The 20,047-nt window shown below is 51.6% G+C and overlaps 1 protein-coding gene and 1 non-coding gene across 4 annotated transcripts in view; both read right to left on the bottom strand.

Annotated features, from left to right (window-relative positions):
* The window catches only part of DNAJC5 (DnaJ heat shock protein family (Hsp40) member C5), a 43,297-nt gene extending 28,297 nt beyond the window's left edge, over window positions 1-15,000 (bottom strand). For all 3 annotated transcript variants that reach the window (XR_003121438.1, XM_025398691.1, XM_025398692.1), the window contains exon 1: window positions 14,782-15,000. The gene's annotated coding sequence lies outside the window, so the exon portion shown is untranslated. The remainder of the gene's footprint in view (window positions 1-14,781) is intronic.
* LOC112633916 lies at window positions 2,100-2,264 on the bottom strand. The gene has a single exon (XR_003121674.1). It is a non-coding gene; the product is annotated as a U1 spliceosomal RNA (small nuclear RNA).
* Window positions 15,001-20,047: the final 5,047 nt, after the last annotated feature.

Here is a 20,047-nt window from a genome sequence, read left to right on the forward strand (position 1 = left end):
CAGGCAGGGCAGCCAGCCCTCCTCACACAGTAACAAGCCCCGTGCTTGCTCACACAAAAAACAAACACCTGCCCTCGTGAGTCACAAAGTTAATGTCAGGAAGCAACAGGACCGGCGGCCACACCTGAGGAAGGCTGGAACTGCCTCAACCCAGAGCTGCCACCCTGCCCAGAACCACGGTTTCCCGAAACTATAAAACCATTCCAAGGGTATGATTAGCTACAGAGAAACAAAACCAAACCCCACATGCTGAAGCCCTTTGAATTCATAAACTGAGCTACTGCCCCAGGTCTAACAAAGCATTCAGTAAATGTTTGCTGCATTAATTTTATCTGTATTGACTTGGGTCTGGAAACCTAACAAAGATTTTTTCTTTTTTTTGGTAACCTGGTACTTAGAACACAGTAATTCCAAAGGAAAAGCAGATCGGAAGTGGAACGAAGTAACTCCATACACACATTTAAACAGTGCTGGGCACAGGGCTCAGGCCTGGAATCCCAGCACTTTGGGAGGCCGAGGCAGGCGGATCACTTGAGATCAGGAGTTCAAGACCAGCCTGGCCAACATGGTGAACCCCTGTCTCTACTAAAAACATAAAAATTAGCCGGGCATGGTGGTACATGTCTGTAATCCCAGCTACTCGGGAGGCTGAGGCAGGAGAATCGCTTGAACCCAGGAGGCAGAGGTTGCACTGAGCTGAGATCACACCACTGCACTCCAGCCTGGGAAACAGAGTGAGACTGTGTCTCAAAAAAAAAAAAAAGAATCAAACATTCTCAAATCCCTATTACTCGGAGAGCAGGTTATCCAACACGACACTGCTGCCCTCCTGGGCGCCGGGCACCAAGCACCCCGGGCCTCACCCTCCCAGTCCTAAGCGCACGTCACTTTCTTTTTCCTTTTTGAGACGGAGTCTCGCTCTGTCGCCCAGGCTGGAGTGCAATGGGGCAATCTCGGCTCACTGCAATCTCCGCCCCCCAGGTTCCCGCCATTCTCTTGCCTCAGCCTCCCGAGTAGCTGAGACTACAGGCACCACCACCACGCCCAGCTAATTTTTTGTATTTTTAGTAGAGACGGGGTTTCACTCTGTTAGCCGGGATGGTCTCGATCTCCTGACCTCGTGATCCACCCGCCTCAGCCTCCCAAAGTGCTGGGATTCCAGGTGTGAGCCACCGTGCCCGGCCAGAGCACATCACTTTTGATGGCGCAAACAGCGGAGAAAAAGTCCAGGTGACACCAATGAGGCCACAGGTTACGACACCTGGGCAGTGACTATTCAATCAAGGTTTGAACCTCCCCATATAAAGGGTAGGGGCCTAGACCAAGCATCCCCAGGAACAGAACGAGTCTGAAGACACAAGTCAGTCTTCCATTATCACAGCTGCTGTTCAAATCAATCATCTCTGTACAATGCTAGAGAATAAAGGTCCTAGAGCAGAATCGCCACCATGCCCAAAAATATTCCAGAAAACCTTCACACAGTCCCAAACATGAAAGACAAAGTATTCTTCATAAAATTAGTAACCATGAGGGCGCTCTGGTTGCTGGAGTTCTACGCTCTCAGCACCTAAAGCCGCAGGATTCTGGGCTGGTTCGCCCTGGCCCAGGCGGGCCTCTGCTGCCCCCCACAGGCTCTCCTGAGGATCCCCAGCCAGATGGGTCCCGACAGACTTCGTATCACGGAAGAAAGGGCATAAAACCAGCTATCGATTCCGTAGAAATCTACTCTCATGGGGAAGAATGTATTTTTTCCCTTTTCTTTTTTTTTTTTTTTTGAGACGCAGTCTTGCTCTGTCGCCAGGCTGGAGTGCAGTGGCGCAATCTCGGCTCACTGCAGCCTCCACCTCCCAGGCGCGAACGATTCTCCTGCCTCAGCCTCCACAGTAGTTGGGACTACAGGCACACGTCACCGCTCCCGACTAATTTTTGTATTTTTAGTAAAGATGGGGCTTCACCATGTTGGCCAGGCTGGTCTCAAACTCCTGACCTCAGGTGATCCACCCACCTCGGCTTCCCAAAGTGCTGGAATGACAGGCGAGAGCCACTGCACCCGAATGATTTTTGTATTTTTATTTATTTATTTATTTATTTATTTATTTTGGGGGACAGTGCGAACACAGTCCCCTCACTACCACAAATTATGCAGTCGAGTTTCCCACATTTGGGGAAATCGCAGGGGTCAGCACACCCGGAGTGCGATGGCTAAGCCTCGCCCTGGGAAAACCACCTTTGTGATCATGGTGTCTCCCCTGCCACGTAAGTATGATTTTTGTATTTTTAATAGAGATGGGGTTTCACCATGTTGGCCAGGCTGGTCTTGGACTTCTGACTTCAAGTGATCCGCCTGCCTCAGCCTCCCAAAGTGTTTGGATTACAGGCGTGAGCCACAGCTCCCAGCCTCTTCTCTTTTCTTTTTGAGATGGGGTCCCACTCTGTCGCCCAGGCTGCGGTGCAGTGGTGGGATCACGGCTCCCTATAGCCTGGAAATCCTGAGCTCAAGCTCTCCTCCCACTTCAAGTGGCTGGGACCACAAGCCTGCACCGCGCCAGGCTCAAACTGTATCTGGACATAATAATCGCAACATTCAAATCCTCAACTTCACATAACATGTGCATTCACAAAAACACCTATACCCACAATCCCACCTGCAGTATCACATTGACTCAGGGACCTCTGCCCTGTTCATTCTGTGACCGATCACCTGCACACCCACCCCGGCGGCGGCTCCACCCACCGTACAGTGGACTGACAGGTGCTTCCACTCAGCAGACTGCAGAGCAGAAGCTCAAGACACAGACAGCGGATCCGCCACAGTTCATAAAACGCTACAGACGGCATCCAGGTATGGCCAGCACTTCCAGGGAGAACCCGCTTTGAAACGGAACTGATGGAAATGGTCCTGACTTTCCTGCACTCGACCCCTGGCCTAGGGCTGCTCTTAGAGAAATTCACCCAGGAGAGATGGCGGGCCACCACCTCCCACGCGTGGGGCTGTCCCTGGTGGAGCACACACACACAGCTTCAGAATGCCTCGGCAACTGTGACGAAAGCGAAATGATTCCAGTGAGTCTACTATGCAACCAAGTATCAGGTGCACCTTCAACCCTGACGAGCCAACCATAAAACATGCTAAATTTCAGAGCTGAGTGCGGTGGCTCACGCCTGTAATCACAGCACTTTGGGAGGCCGAGGTGGGGTGGGGGCTGATATCACGAGGTCAGGAGTTTGAGACCAGCCTTGCCAACATGGTGAAACCCCATCTCCACTAAAAATACAAAAATTAGCCAGGCGTGATGGTACACGTGCCTGTAGTCCCAGCTACTGGGGACGCTGAGGCAGGAGAATCACTTGAAGCCGGGAGACGGAGGTTGCAGTGAGCTGAGATCGCGCCACTGCACTCCAGCCTGTCGACAGAGCAAGACTCTGTCTCAAAACAACAACAAACAACAAAAAACTAAATTTCAGAGGTAGTTAAGTGGTAAAACACATGCATGCACCTCAAAATTGAGACAGTGGCCGGGCGCGGTGGCTCAAGCCTGTAATCCCAGCACTTCAGGAGGCCAAGACGGGCGGATCACGAGGTCAGGAGATCGAGACCATCCTGGCTAACACCGTGAAACCCCGTCTCTACTAAAAAATACAAAAAACTAGCCGGGCGAGGTGGCAGGCGCCTGTAGTCCCAGCTACTCGGGAGGCTGAGGCAGGAGAATGGCGTGAACCCAGGAGGCGGAGCTTGCAGTGAGCTGAGATCCGGCCACTGCACGACAGCCTGGGCGACAGAGCAAGACTCCGTCTCAAAAAAAGAAAAAAAAAAAACTGAGACAGTAGTATGATTGAGACAGTATGATCTGACAGAACCTGTGATATCTGCTGTGAGTTTTATCTACACGGCAGCTGCAGCTTAGGAAACACTCAGCCCGAGCCTGCCGTCTGCGAAAAGAGTCCTTCCTAAGAGGCCTATGAGACAGGCCTGTCAGGGAGTGGGAGGGCAGCTCTGGGGCCACCTGTCTGGGCTGCCATTTAGAGGCACTCAGTGACCAGGCAAGTTACTCAGCACCTCCCCATCTCAATCTCCTCTTTGTCAAATGGGGATTAAACAGTCCAGCAAGGTATGTTGGGGAGCTGGCTTGAATGAAGCGGTCGGATCCTGCGCCACGCACACAGTTAATGTTAGCTACTGCGATGATGACCTGTGCTTTTCGGCTAAGACTGAGACTCAGGAGGGTGGAGTCGCCTATTTTCAGTCACCTGCTAAGGATCAGCAGGGCTGTAATTCGAACGCACGTCAGCCTCACCAGCACTGTACGTCGTGACTGATTCCCAGCATCCATTTCACAGAAGACAGTAATTCTTCTCTGTCCTGATCACAAGTAACTTATTTTCTTGTACATCAAGCCTTTTCTGAATAAGGTACTGTATGGACCACTGTCATTTATTTTATTTTAGAGACAGAGTCTCCCGGGATCATCCAGGCAGGAGTGCAGAGGCTCAATCACAACTCACTGCAGCCGTGACCTCCTGGACTCCTGCGATCCTCCCATCAGCCACCAAAGTAGTTGGGGCTACAGGTGTGCAACCACCCCACCTGGATAATTGTTTACTTTTTGGAGAGGCAGGCTCTCCCTAAGGTTCCCAGGCTAGGCAAACTCCTGGGCTCAAGTGACCCTCCAACCTTAGTCTCCCAATGTGCTGGGATTACAGGTGTGAGCGACGGCACCCAGGCCACCGTCATATTTTTATTGATTAATTAATTATTTTTTGAGATGGAGTCTTGCTCAGTCACCCAGGCTGGAGTGTAGTGGAGTAATCTCAGCTCACTGCAAGCTCCGCCTCCCGGGTTCACACCATTCTCCTGCCTCAGCCTCCTGAGTAGCTGGGACTACAGGCGCCCACCACTACGCCTGGCTAATTTTTTTGTATTTTTAGTCTTTCTCAGCTTGAAGACACATTAATTATTTTCTCAGCTAGAAGACATACTAATTATCGTTGCATAGAATTTTAGATGTAAAAAGTAGTTTCCTTAACTAAAAAAATATCCTGGGCCGGGCACAGTGGCTCATGCCTGTAATCCCAGCACTTTGGGAGGCCAAGCCGGGCGGATCACTTGAGGTCAGGAGATTAAGATCAGCTTGGCCAAGAAAACACGGTGAAACCCCATCTTTATCAAAACTACAAAAACTAGCCGGGAGTGGTGGTGCGCACCTGTAGTTTTTTCCAGCTAGTCCGGAGGCTGAGGCAGGAGAATCGCCTGAACCCGGGAAGCAGAGGCTGCAGAGAGTCGAGATCGTGCCATGGCACTCCAGCCTGGGGGACAAGAGCAAGACTTTGTCTCAAGAAAAAAAAAAAAAACCCACAGTTTATTAATCTGCCTTATTGTCCTCTGCCTTTTAAAAATGTAAGAGAAGTCTGTCTGAGGCTTTAGGGGGAGGTAGCTGTCAGTCAGCTGGACACCTAGCTGTTCTGGAGTGAGTCCAGGGCAAAGGCCACCAGCCCATGCGAGGAACAGCATTAGTAAAATTTTGCCTATTTATCCTAAACCAGAGCAGGTTTCCAAGGATGTCTAGACCGTGAACACCTGTGTGCATCTCCATCCGCCCACCTGGAGGCCAGACACACTAAGAGGCAGCTGGACCCGTTGCCTATTCAAAGCCACTTCAGATTCTGTACAAGTTACAGGGCCCTTGTCTTACAGTATTTTCACACACGTTGAATTAAGCAGTGCTCACACCAGGGAGAAGGATGCTGTGAGACCGTCTGTTGGTGACAATCAGTTAGGGTTACTCAACCCGGCAGGATGATGCAAGAGAAAACAGTACCAACAGAAATCGCATCGTAAGAGGTAATTTTGGGGGGAAAAGGCAATTTTGTAAATTCTGTATTGTCATTTTAACATGTACAACAGCATTATTTGTGCTTATTCTTCAATATTATACCTTTATACTCAAGAATCTAAAAAACTGTTTAAGACCCTCCTGCATGGCTGTCCTGGGGATTATGGCTAATGCATATTGGGTAACCTTGTCCCAGAATGCCTGTTCAACAAACCAGTTTGTCTCATTTCAGAGTGTTTTGCTATTTGGACATGGGGTATTCTTTTTCATCCCCCACTGCAAGCTCCACTTCCCAGGCACAAGGGATCCTCCCACCTCAGCCCCTCAGCCTCTCGAGTAGCTGGGACTACGGGCATGTAACACCATGCCCAGCTAACTTTTGTATTTTCTGCAGAGATAGGTTTTCCTCATGTTACCCAGGCTGGTCTCAAATTCCTGAACTCAAGAGATCCATCCACCTCAGCCTCCCAAAGTGTTGGGATTACAGGCATCAGCCACCGCACCTGCCCAAATTTTTGTATTTTTAGTAGAGACAGGGTTTCACCATGTTGGCCAGGCTAGTCTCGAACTCCTGGCCTCATGTAATCTGCTTGCCTTGGCCTCCCAAAGGGCTGGGATTACAGGCTTAAGCCACTAAGCCTGGCCAAAAATTTTTTAATTTTTTAAATATTTCTATGCAAAGAGCTTTATTAAAAGTCTTGCAATGGGCCGGGTGCAGTGGCTCACGCCCTGTAATCCCAGCACTGTGGGAGGCCGAGGCGGGCGGATCACAAGGTCAGGAGATCAAGACCATCCTGGCTAACACTGTGAAACCCCGTCTCTACTAAAACTACAAAAAAAATTAGCCGGGCGTGGTGGCGGGTGCCTATAGTCCCAGCTGCTCGGGAGGCTGAGGCAGGAGAATGGCGTAAACCCAGAAGGTAGAGCTTGTAGTGAGCCGAGATCGAGCCACGGCACTCCAACATGGGCGACAGAGCGAGACTCCGTCTCAAACAAAAAAACACACACAAAAAAAGTTTGAGATGGGCCAAGCACGGTGGCTCACACCTGTAATCCCAGCACTTTGGGAGGCCAAGGTGGGTAGACCACGAGGTCGAGAGATCGAGACCATCCTGGCCAACATGGGGAAGCCCCATCTCTACCAAAAATACAAAAATTAGCTGGGCGTGATGGCGCATGCCTGTAGTCCCAGCTACTAGGGAGGCTGAGGCAGGAGAATCGCTTGAACCCGGGAGGCAGAGAACCTGGGAGGCGGAGATTGCAGTGAGCCAAGATCGCGCCACTGTACTCCAGCCTGGGCAATAGAGCGAGACTCCATCTCAAAAAAAAAAAAGAAAAAAAAAAGATGAATACAGCCCAGGTAAAGGCTTTACAGGAATATAGCTTCCTTCTCAGTTAATTTAAAAAACATATGTTGACTGGTTTTGTGCATTTTTAAAAGTCCATTTATAATAAGACATTTATTATTTTTTAAGAGAGAAGGCCTTGCTATATTGCCCAGCATGGACTCAAACAATCCTCCAGCCTTTGCCTCCCAAGCAGCTGAGACTACTGATGCATGCCACCACACTGGGCTCATAAGAAATCTCTTATTTAAAGATCAAGAGAGAACTAACGAAATTTATTGCAATTTGCAAAAATTTAAAATCTCAGATTTTAATAGCAAGCCCTATTGCAGTAGCTAAAAGAACACCAAAATACTGTGTTAAAATGCCCTGAAAGCAAAGGGGAAAGACAGGCACTGCGTGAGGGCTACAAACTTGGCAACAGACGACAGAAATTACAGTCTGTACTCTTGGACCCAGAATTTCCTTCATTATTTGTCTTAGGGAAACCCTCTTACAATAAAACACAATCCTGTTTAACAAAGAAACATCCAATGGAACTGCACAGCAAAAACCCAAACATTTGCTCTGCTGCTAATCCTCCCGATAACAGGAGGAGGAAAATGAAAGCCAGGCAGGGTGCACACTCCCTCTGTTGAGCTGCAGTCACTCTTCCCGCCAGGTACCTGCAGCCTAGTCAGAGGTAGAGGCCTCTGACCTGCGCTCGCCTCCACCCCGAGACTGATGTGGAGCACGTGGACTGGGCCTCAAGCACCTGAATTCAGCTCCTGCTTCTTCAAGAGTTAGAATAAGACGGGATATTTTGGTTCTGCAGTTTCACTAGAACACATTTCCACTCTACCTGGTGAAAAAGAGGCGGCACAGGGCAGGGAGAGCTCTCCCAGAAGTCAGCCACGCTCTAGAGACAGCAAGGAGGGCAGGGCACAGCCGACGGGGCTGGCAAGTCCATCCCATCTTCCGACCTGCCAGCATCATGATTTCATAACAGGCACAGAACTCCTCCGAACACAGGCTGAGCACAGTGGCTCACATCTATAATCCCAGCACCTTGGGAGGTCAAGGTGGGCTGATCACTTGAGGTCAGGAGTTCGAGACCAGCCCGGGCAACATAGTGAAACCCCATCTCTTCTGAAAATACAAAAATTAGCTGGGAGTGGTGGCACGTGCCTGTAATTCCAGTTATTCAGGAGGCTGAGGCAGAAGAATCACTTGAACCCAGGAGGTGGAGGCTGCAATGAGCCACGATCACGCCACTGCACTCCAGCCTGGATGACAGGGCGAGACTCCATCTCAAACAAAGAATGCCTGGGACACAGCAATGCAGACACTACATGGTTCCGGATACCATCTCGTATTGATCGTTCCTGCTGGTGACACATGTTCAATGCAGAATACTTAAAGGGACAATAAAATTATAAATCCAAGAAAAATAAGGTTCATTCATATCCATATTCAAGGAATATTCACTAAGCACTCACAACACATCACAAAAATTTAAAAATATCACTCAGGTTTAATATGTCAAGAATAAATGACAACGTGCTCTGCCACAGAAATAAGTTTTTTGAAACCATTCATGTAAAATGTAGAATGATGTTGGAACAAAGTTAAATTCTGGCATATGCAGGTCTGTCCTGAAGAGGAAATTACTGATCAAGACAGAACTTCCCTTTTTCGTTGTTGTTTTTGAGACAGCGTATTTCTCTGCCACCCAGGCTGGAGTGCAGTGGCGCAGTCCTGGTTTGCTGCAGCCTCAACCTCCCAGGCTCAGGTGATCCCACCTCAGCCTCCGAGTAGCGGGGACTACAGCCGCACGTCACCGCGTCCGGCTAATTGTTTCTATTTTTCGTACAGATGGGGTTGTGCAGTGTTGCCCAGGCTGGTCTTCACTCCCGGACTCTGGCAATCCGCCTGCCTTGCTTCTCAAAGTGCTGGGATTACAGGCACGAGCAACTGCACCAGCCCAGAATTTTCAGAGACATGTCCCAAACCTGGTCTAAGCACTTGTTTCCTTAGAAAATGAGAAATTGGGGCCGGGCGCGGTGGCTCAAGCCTGTAATCCCAGCACTTTGGGAGGCCGAGACGGGCGGATCACGAGGTCAGGAGATCGAGACCATCCTGGTTAACACGGTGAAACCCCGTCTCTACTAAAAAATACAAAAAACTAGCCGGGCGAGGTGGCGGGCGCCTGTGGTCCCAGCTACTCGGGAGCCTGAGGCAGGAGAATGGCGGGAACCCGGGAGGCGGAGCTTGCAGTGAGCTGAGATCCGGCCACAGCACTCCAGCCTGGGCGACAGAGTGAGACTCCGTCTCAAAAAAAAAAAAAAAAAAAGAAAATGAGAAATTGGACAATCACTTGAGTCCAGGAGCTCAAGACCAACCTGGGGCTGGGTGGGGTGGCTCACGCCTGTAATCCCACACCTTGGGGGCCAAAGTGGGTGGATCACCTGAGGTCAGGAGTTCAAGACCAGCCTGGCCAACATGGCAAAACCCCATCTCTACTAAAAATACAAAAATTAGCCAGGCGTCATGGCAGGTGCCTGTAATCCCAGCTACTTGGGAGGCTGAGGCATAAGAATCACTTGAACCCGCGAGGCAGAGATTGCAGTGAGCTGAGGTCACGCCACAGGACTCCAGCCTGGGTGACAGAGCGAGACTTCATCCCAAAACAAAGAAAATGAGATGCTGTCCTAATTTCTGCAATTTCAATGTGAAATATCAATGTCTGCAAAACTCATAAAAGTTAAAACAATTTTTATTTCTTTTTTTTGTTGTTGTTGAGACGGAGTCTCGCTCTGTCACCCAGGCTGGAGTGCAGTGACCGGATCTCAGCTCACTGCAAGCTCCGCCTCCCGGGTTTACGCCATTCTCCTGGCTCAGCCTCCCGAGTAGCTGGGACTACAGGTGCCCGCCACCTCGCCCGGCTAGTTTTTTGTATTTTTTAGTAGAGACGGGCTTTCACCGTGGTAGCCAGGATGGTCTCGATCTCCTGACCTCGTGATCTGCCCGTCTCAGCCTCCCAAAGTGCTGGGATTACAGGCATGAGCCACCGCGCCCAGCCAACAATTTTTATTTCTAATGACCTATATCTATTGTCTGTCACGTACCAAGAATAAAGCAGAACAAACTTCCTCATTAATACACAATGCACCCAAAATTAACGCAAAGGGTGATGAGAGACAAAATCTACACTCAAGGTTGTTGGGTAATCTAATCCTTAAATCTTCTGGGTTGAACTGCTTGTGACTGATAACAGACTAGCTGCTAATCCTCTTCAGGGATGTCATTATCTGAGGGCTCCTGGCATGGCAGTCCCAGTTCCTAGATTAGGGGTAGCACTTTCATAAAACAAGACTATTACTGTTTTTCAGCATCTCTGTCACTTCTATTCAGGAACGAGGTGATAAGACACCTTTCATTTATTGCCTCCTTTTCTCTCCCAGCAGGCACGCAGGGGAGGCACCACTACCCTCATTTTACAGAATGCAGAGGCTCAGAGACAGAGCAGCTCCAATCCAGCCCCAGTCACGTGAGCCTTGATCTTGTCCTCTTTCATGAAGGTCTAGAACAGATTCTGCTGCCACAGTGGGAAAGCCTACGGCGGGCAGGAGGCGCGTCTGACAGAAGACTGTGCTCCCTGGATCCATCTCAGGACTTTGTGGCATGAGAATGTTCTAATCAGAACATCACAATGAGTCTCATTTTAGAAGCCCTACTTTGTGGGTTTTGAGACGGAGCCTCGCTCTGTTGCCAGGCTGGAGTGCAGTGGCACGATCTTGGCTCACTGCAGCCTCTGCCTTCCAGGTTCAAGCAATTCTCCTGCCTCAGCCTCCCGAGTAGCTGGGACTACACGCATGTGCCACCATGCCCAGCTAATTTTTGTATTTTTACTAGAGACAGGGTTTCACCATGTTGACCAGGATGGTCTCAATATCTTGACCTCGAGATCCACCCGCCTCGGCCTCCCAGAGTGCTGGGATTACAGGCATGAGCCGCCAGGCCGGCCTGGCAGCACTCATTTTAACGGCCGCTTGGAAATAATCGGAAAGTTAGGGGTCTCTTCTCCATCTCTCGTGCAGGACTAGTCATCAAGTTTCATTTCTCTACAAATGGCTTCTTCTCACCCAGCCCAGTGACCCAGGGGCTGTCTCCGCGCTGGAGAAAAACTGCTTTCGTTTGCTGATACAGTTTACCTGCGACATTACGTGCTCCTAACTGGGTATAACATTCACCTTCCTGCCTGATTGCAGAAGCAAACTCCACCTTAGATAAAATTCCACCTTATCATGACTCCTCGCCCCACTGCATTTTAGTGATTCATTCAACAAACACCTACGGAACTGCTAACCCCAAGCATACACGTGAGCACCTCGCATCTGGGCTCTAAGGATAACAAAACCAGCACCTTGTACGGGGCTCTTCCTGGTGATGCCAGATACTTAGAAGAAACCTGGTCTAGCGAAGCCTTGAGTTCAAGTTCCGGTTCTGACGATGATTAACAGGGAGACCCTGGGCAAAGCTGCTGGTCACAGGGGCAGCTGTACAACCGGGCTCAGCAGCATCCACCCTCCAGGCGAGGGGAACTGAGGAACAAAAATGACTGAGAAACGTGCAGCGTCTGTTCAATCTCTGAACCATGTTAATACCACCATCTTTGGGGATGCAGGAAAGCCCTGAAGCCCACTCGCTCTGAGTTAATGTGGGCATGAGGTGGAGGTTGTGGAAAGGACGCCAAAATCCTCAAGTCACCAAGCAGCCTCTGTTGCTGTCACAGCACCACAGCTGAAGGGCCTCGTGCTAAGGAGATCAACCACAGTCACTCTCCTGAATTAAATTCCACCTCACTCTACTTGATGACCAAATGTCACGACAGAGTATAAGAACTAGCACGTGGCCGGGCGCGGTGGCTCAAGCCTGTAATCCCAGCACTTTGGGAGGCCGAGGCGGGTGGATCACGAGGTCAGGAGATCGAGACCATCCTGGCTAACATGGTGAAACCCCGTCTCTACTAAAAATACAAAAAAAAAACTAGCCGGGCGCGGTAGCGGGCGCCTGTAGTCCCAGCTACTCGGAGGCTGAGGCGGGAGAATGGCCTGAACCCGGGAGGCGGAGCTTGCAGTGAGCCGAGATCGCGCCACTGCACTCCAGCCTGGGCGACAGAGCGAGACTCCGTCTCAAAAAAAAAAAAAAAAAAAAAAAAAAAAAAAAAAAAAAAAAAAAAAGAACTAGCACGTAGGGTTTTTCCTGGTAATCAAAGACAAAATTTCTAAAAGCATTATTACCAGTGGCAGATCTGACTTTTTATTTTTTTATTTTTATTTATTTGAGACTGAGTCTTGCTCTATCGGCCAGGCTGGAGTGCAGGGGTGTGACCTTGGCTCACTGCAACCTCCACCTCCCAGGTTCAAGGGATTCTCCTGCCTCAGCCTCCTGAGTAGCTGGGATTATGTATGCCCACAACCATGACCGGCTAATTTTTGTTGTTGTTGTTATTGTTGTTGTTGTTGAGACGGAATTTCGCTCTTTTTGCCCAGGCTGGAGTGCAGAGGCGTGATCTTGGCTCACTGCAACCTCTGCCTCCTGGGTTCAAGTGATTCTCCTGCCTCAGCCTCCCAAGTAGCTGGGATTACAGGCACATGCCACCACACCCAGCTAATTTTGTATTTTTAGTAGTGACGGGGTTCCACCATGTTGGCCAGGCTAGTCTGGAACTCCTGACTTCAAGTGATCAGCCCACCTCGGCCTCCCAAAATGCTGAGATTATGGGTGTGAGCCACCGCGCCCAAACAGATCTGACTTTTTAGAAACGTTTTAACTTTGAAATAATTATAGATTCAAAGTTGCAAAAAGATTTACAAGGGTCCCATGCACCCTTCCGAGCCACCCCCTACCTGGCTCTTTCCCCAGTGGGCAGGTGACAGCTGGTGGCTCTCTGTCCTGAGGGCCAACGTTCCAGGAACCCTTACCTCTACGTGCTTAGACCTCACCCACAAGGACTTCCGGGTGACAAGGCCAGCCCCAGGCACAGCTGCTGCTAACCTCCTCACGTTCATTCACTGAACAAATATTTACTGGGCCCAGATCACGTGCCAGCAACTGGTCTTTTCACAAAAGTCTCTCCAGAACCTTACTAACTCACAGTAAAATATTAAGTACGATAAATGCATTAAGCAGGACACTAGGAGGATTCAGCACTGTGGGAAAATGAAGTGAGGAAGGGAGACAGGGAATTGGGTGGCACGGTAGGCAGGCAGTCGCCAGGCCAGGAGGTTAAGGCACCAGGCATTCCAGGAAGATCCAAGGACAGAGCATGTGGGTCTGTTCAGAACCAGCAAGGAGGCTGATACGGCAGGTGCAGAGTGAGTCAGGGGCCAGTCAGAGGGTGGGTGGACTCAGACGATGCAGGCTCATTAACACCCTCGCCAGGGGCGTCCATCAGAGGCCACACAGCCAGCAACCAGAGCGGGCCCCTACAGCTCTCTGCTGGGCCAGACGCCAGCTGGAGCCAGCCCGAGTCCTACAGCACCGACACAAGTGAAAGGGGAACCATGAACTCAACCGAAACTTCCCCACAGCCCTTAGATCCAGGCTTCTAATTTCATCTCCTGTTTGACAGATCACTCATTCCTGAAACTCAGCTGACATTTTTTAAAAAGAGAAGCAAATAAACGAACATAAAATCTCAGAAGCTTTGGGTAAAGTTTTGCCTTCAAGTAACCATGACAATAGATGGAGCAATATAACTGTTTTTGCCATTAGGTTTTTCTAAACAGATAAATAAGAGCAGAAGTGTCTAACCACCACCAAATTTTCCCAACCAAGCCTAAGCCGGAAAACAAAAATGAAGCTGAAATTTTTGCTTCCTTTTCCTGTATGACACAACTGAATGAATTTGAGAAATCATGGCTTCGGCACACGAAAAAGAGAGTCTTTAATCCAGACACTTAAAACCAACAAGTTAGAACCTGAACGGATGAGTTCCTAATACTCTCTCCTTAAGAGTTCAATATAAAGCATGGCTTCAAATCTTTTTATAAGGCGGCTAAGGCAGGTTTTTTCTTACAAACCAAATGCTTTTTGGAATTTAAAACGTCTGAAAGATTAATTTAAGGTGCGCTAAAGAACAATTTTCAATTCCCCGAGCTATAAACACAACGACCCAGGGACTAAATTATCTGCCACCCTAAAACCAGCGATGCTCCAGCTTCTCCGGTCCTCCCGCAGAAGGGGGAGGACCCCGGGGGGTCGGGGGCGGCCGCGGGGACCTGGGGAAGCGGAGGCGGCGTCCCGGGCCCGGAGAGACCCGCGGAGAGCGCGGCCCCAGTTCCCACCGCGGGACGCGGCACTCAGACCCCCGGCCCGGCCCGACTCCCGCAGGCCCCGGCACCGACCTTCCCGCGCCCCCGCCCCGGCCCGGCCCGGCCCAGGCCGCGGCGTCGCAGCAGCTCCGGCCCCGAGCGCCCGCGCGGCCCCGGCCCGGGGGTCGCCGCCATTTCCGGCTTTGGCGCACCGCCCCCGCCCCCACCCGCGCCCCCGCCCCCGCCCGCCCGACCGCCCCGGCCTGACGTGGGCCGACCCGCCCGCCCGGCCCGCAGCGAGCTCACCTGCCCGTCCGCCCGCCCGCCCGCCCTCCCGCCGGCTCCGCGGCTCCGCTCCCCGCTCCGCGGCGCTGCTGGGCAGTGGCCGACGCACTCCTCAGCCTGGAGACCCCGGGCGGCGGCGGCGGCGGCAGAGGGCGCGGGTGCAGCACCGGCAGCGGCAGCGGCAGCGGCAGCGGAGACGCGCACGCTCACGCACGCACCCGCACCGGCGCGCGCGCTCCCGGAAGGACGTGGGCTCCGGCGGGTCGGAGCCGCGGGCGGGACTGGCTGCGCATGCGCTCTGAGCGCCGAGCAGAGGCTCCGCCCACCGGGGGCGGAGTCCCGAGTGACAGCCCGGGGCAGAGGCGCCCGGCGGAGGCTCCGCCCATGAGTGGGCGGGGCCCGTCGTGCCGGTTGGGGCGGGGGCGGAGCCAGCCCTCCCAGTCTTCAGGTGGCCGCAGGTGGATCCCGAGTCCCGAGTGGGCCGGCATGTGCTGCGGGGAACCGCGCAGAAAGCGAGGCGCAGGGCTTGCTGGTCTTGCAGGTAAGTTTACTCAGCACTTTAGGTAAGATTGAGAAAACGTAATCGTTCTCATCAAAGAACTGAACAGGGAGCTGGTGGGAGATGGCTGCGGACCGTCGCCCCCGCCCCCCTCCCGAGCCACTGTCCTGGGACTGACATTTGCGCATCCCTGGAGCGCCGAGATGGGACTTCCTTCCTTCCTGTCCAACCACTGAAATGCTGAGGCCAGCACCCTCCCACCCTCCCGGAATCATCTCCAAACAACGGCGTGGAGGGGCAGGACGACGAACGTCCACTCCACTTCCCTCTGCCTTTGTCCGTCCCGTCGGCCCGCTGAGGGCGTGGAGACCCGCCGGCCACCCTTCCCTGTCCCTGTGACTGCAGGCGCTCCGCCACTCACTGACGGCCTGCCCTGCATAGGCGGCCTGTGCCACTTCCCATCCTAGAAGCTCCCAGACCTCTGCGGCCGGTGCTCCTGCCTCCTCGCTTCCACCCTTGCCCGTTTACCTGAGTTCAGTGAGGTCATCTTTTTAAAACAAATCCAGTGGCATCCAAGGCTTCCAGTGACATACTGCGTGAAACCCAAATTCTCTCTCAATACGTTCTGGCCTCCTCCTTCCTCTGCCCTCATAACTCACTGCCATAATGCCGGTCTTGAATTGCCAAGCTTGTTGCAGTCTCGGAGCCTGGAAGTGTCAGAGAGCTTGGGAAGCCTCCTAGCAGTCATTAAACTGTGCAACATCAAGCAAGCAGGAAGACAAGGCTTATGGAACCCAAGAAGCAGAAAGGCCAGGTTCATATCTACAACTATAGATTCAAGAGAATGAATGATTTCAGGCCAGAATTGGAGGGATGAGAAAATGAAATGGGCCTGGTACCGATCTCAGGTTGAAGCTGTATTCCACTTGTGCTGGGAGCTGCAAGAATGAATGAACCAGGCCTTAAGTGAGTCCCTCTGAGACCTAGTAGTTACACTTTATGGACATTCTTTCAAAGAAAATATTCACAAATACAGAAAAAGGTATATGCACTGAAATGTCCATGAAGGCACTATTTTTAATAGAATGGAAACCTGCCCAACTGCACAAGTGAGCACTCAAATGGAATATTATAGTTACTGAAACGTATACAACGGGACACCATGGCTCACGCCTGGAATCTCAGCACTTTGGTAGACCAAGGCAGGAGGATCACTGGAGCCCAGGAATTTGAGACCTGCCTGGACGACAGAGTGAGACCCCCATCTCTACAGAAAAAAAAAAAAAATTTTTTTGAGACAGTCTCGCTCTGTCACCCAGGCTGGAGTGCAGTGGCGCAATCTCCGCTCACTGCAAGCTCCGCCTCCCAGGTCCACGCCATTCTCCTGCCTCAGCCTCCCAAGTAGCTGGGACTACAGGTGCCTGCCACCACGCCCGGCTAATTTTTTTGTATTTTTAGTAGAGACGGGGTTTCACCATGTTCGCCAGGATGGTCTCAATCGCCTGACCTCGTGATCCACCCGCTTCGGCCTCCCAAAGTGCTGGGATTCCAGGCGTGAGCCACTGCGCCCGGCCAAAAAAAATTTTTTTTTAATTGGCCGGGCCACAGTGGCATGCATGCCCCTGTAGTCCCAGCTACTCAGGAGGCTGGATCGGGTGGGAGGTCAAGGCTGCAGTGAGCTATGACTGTGTCCCTGCATTCCTGCCTGCGTAACAGAGCAAGACCCCATCTCTTATTTAAAAAGAAGAAAAAAAAAGAAAGATAATGTATAGAAAGGCTACACAGGAGCAAAGAACTCCTGAAACTAAAATGAGCACGATGCACGATACATAAAAAGTATCACACATATATCGATCCATGAACACGCCAGCCTGCTTGGAGAAAATAAGACAGGAAGGTATGGCCAGGTACACTGGCTCATGCCTGTAATCCCAGCACTTTGGGAAGCCGAGGTGGGCAGATCACCTGAGGTCAGGAGTTCAAGACCAGCCTGGCCAACATGGCAAAACCCTGTCTCGACTAAAAATACAAAAATTAGCTGGGCGTGGTGGTGTACGCCCCTGTAAATCCCATCTGCTCACGAGGCTGAGGCAGGAGAATTGCTTGCGCCCGGGAGGTGGAGGTTGCAGTGAGCTAAGATTGCACCACTGCACTCCAGCCTGGGCGACAGAGCAAGACCCTGTCTCAAAAAAAATAAAAAATAAAAAAAGACGACAGGAAGGTCTCAAAAGAAATAAAAAATAAAAAAAGAAGAAAAGAAAAGATTGATTGTGGCTACAGTTGGGAAGAGTGTCATGTTTACCTCTGATACATCAGGCCCTGTGCTAAGTGCTGTATAAGCTTAAGCCCTTCAATATGATGAGGCAGATGCCATTATCCTCACTCTGAGAAGAGGGGACTGAGCCTTCAGGCATTGCTGCCCGCTCCTCAGGTCCACTTACTCCACTTGCTCCGTCCTCGAAGCTCTCCAAGCATTTCACCTCGTCAAACATGAGCCAGGTACACAGGGGAATATGTCTTCCCCGACAGATGGTTTGCAAAGTCCTCGAGCACTGGGTCCACGTCGGACTCACCCTTGGACCACACAAAACCTAGCAGACTCTTACCCGCAGGGCAGTTACAGTATCTGTTCAATAAATGAAGACCACGTAAATTAGGGTAAATCCTGACTGCAGGCGGCAACAGCGCATTTCACCCTTTATTGGTGCCAGCTCCCTGCTGTACTGGGGCTTATGTACCATACAATTCAAGGCCACCTAACTTTCCCTGCTCTTCCATCTGGGGTCAGCCTGGCTGCCTCTGACCTCCGAAGTCTGGTGCTCCCACTAAAGGAGTCTTCCAATAGGAACGCCAAAGACTAAGAACGGACACATGCAAAGTGCCAAACCAGGGCAGAGTGGAGGTGCCCCTCAAGTTTTGTTTTCTTTTTTTAAGACAGAGTCTCGCTTTATCGCCCAGGCTGGAGTGCAATGGCATGATCTCGGCTCACTGCCACCTCTGCCTCCCATGTTCAAGTGATTCTCCTGCCTCAGCCTCTTGAGCAGCTAGGATTACAGGCACGTGCCACCACGCCTGGCTAATTTTTGTATTTTTGTATTTTTAGTATTTTTTCACCATGTTGGCCAGGCTGGTCTCAAACTCCTGACCTCAGGTGATCCGCCTGCCTCGGCCTCTCAAAGTGCTGGGACTGCAGGCGTGCGCCACCGCGCCTGGCCGCCCCTCAGGGTCTGTACAGATGACGCAGTGAGCACTCTGGAGCGTGTCAGTGGGAAGGAGGGGCAAAGTGCAGAACAGTGTATGCCATTGTTTGACCGAGGAAAGGAAGGGAATGAGAGCATCTTCATAGGTGCTTACTTTTGCGTGAAACACACTGGGAGGATGAGCAGTAAGTCATGACAGAGGGTGGGTGGGGAGCAGAGCCTGTTTCTGAGCATGGCTTTGTATCCAGTTTTGACTTTAGAATCCTGTAAATTACGTTAAAACCCCTAACAAGGCCAGGCGCAGTGGCTCACGCCCGTAATCCCAGCACTTTGGGAGGCCGAGGCGGGCGGATCACGAGGTCAGGAGATCGAGACCATCCTGGCGAACATGGTGAAACCCCATCTCTACCAAAAATACAAAAAATTAGCCGGGTGTAGTGGTGGGCACCTGTAGTCTCAGCTACTCGGGAGGCTGAGGCAGGAGAATGGCGTGGACCCGGGAGGCGGAGCTTGCAGTGAGCTGAGATCCGTCACTGCACTCCAGCCTGGGTGACAGAGCAAGACTCCGTATAAAAAAAATAAAATAAAAAAACCCCTAACAACAAAGCAGCCCTTGCACCACCATGGGACATCCCGGAGCCACAGGTGCACTCGTCTAACCCGCAGAAGCAAACGTTCTGCGCAGCGGCAGGTGGATCCTTCCCGCAGCAGCTGCTGTGGGAGCCCGCCCGGAGGGAGGACCCTGCTTCATTTCATCGGTGCCGTCTTGGCTGTCTTCTGACCTGAGCCAAAGAGTCCAAACTTGCCCTGTTCATTCAGCACGTGAGAGGCTTCAGGTACTATTATTCCAAGTGGTCCCTCGTCCCCAGAACGAGGTCAAGCCTTTGAAGGCCGTTGAGCATGGAGTAACATGAACCCCTGACAGCCATCACATGCTCGCCCAGGTAGTGGGGCCCTGCCCACTTCCACCCACCTCCGCCCAGCGGGCTCCTGGCACTTGTGTCTGATGCAGCCTAGCTCTTCACCAGAGGCAAGACGGCCAGCACGTGGCTTTTCGAATGCACAGCACTCTATACTACAACTTTTTTTTTTTTTTGAGACGGAGTCTCACTCTCGTCACCCAGGCTGGAGTGCAATGGCTCGATCTCGGCTTGCTGCAACCTCTGCCTCCTGGGTTCAAGCGCTTCTCCTGCCTCAGCCTCCCGAGTAGCTGGGATTACAGGCGCCCACCACCGCTGGCTAATTTTTGTATTTTTAGTAGAGACAGGGTTTCACCATCTTGGCCAGGCTGGTCTCAAATTCCTGATCTTGTGATCCATCCACCTCAGTCTCTCAAAGTGCTGGGATTACAGGCGTGAGCCACGGCACGTGGCCTACAACTATTACTATTTTTTTGAGACAGGGTCTCAATCTCTCGCCCAGACTGGAGTGTAGTGGCGTGATCATGGCTCACTGCAATCTCAACCTTCTGGACTCAAGGGTCAGCTTCCTGAGCAGCTGGGACTAATTATTTCACTTTTTTGTAGAGTCAGGGCCTGGCTACATTGCTCAAGCTGGTATCAAACTCCCAGGCTCAAGTGATCCTCCC

Source organism: Theropithecus gelada, chromosome 10 (genome assembly GCF_003255815.1).
Source record: "Theropithecus gelada isolate Dixy chromosome 10, Tgel_1.0, whole genome shotgun sequence".
Taxonomy (NCBI): Eukaryota; Metazoa; Chordata; class Mammalia; order Primates; family Cercopithecidae; genus Theropithecus; species Theropithecus gelada.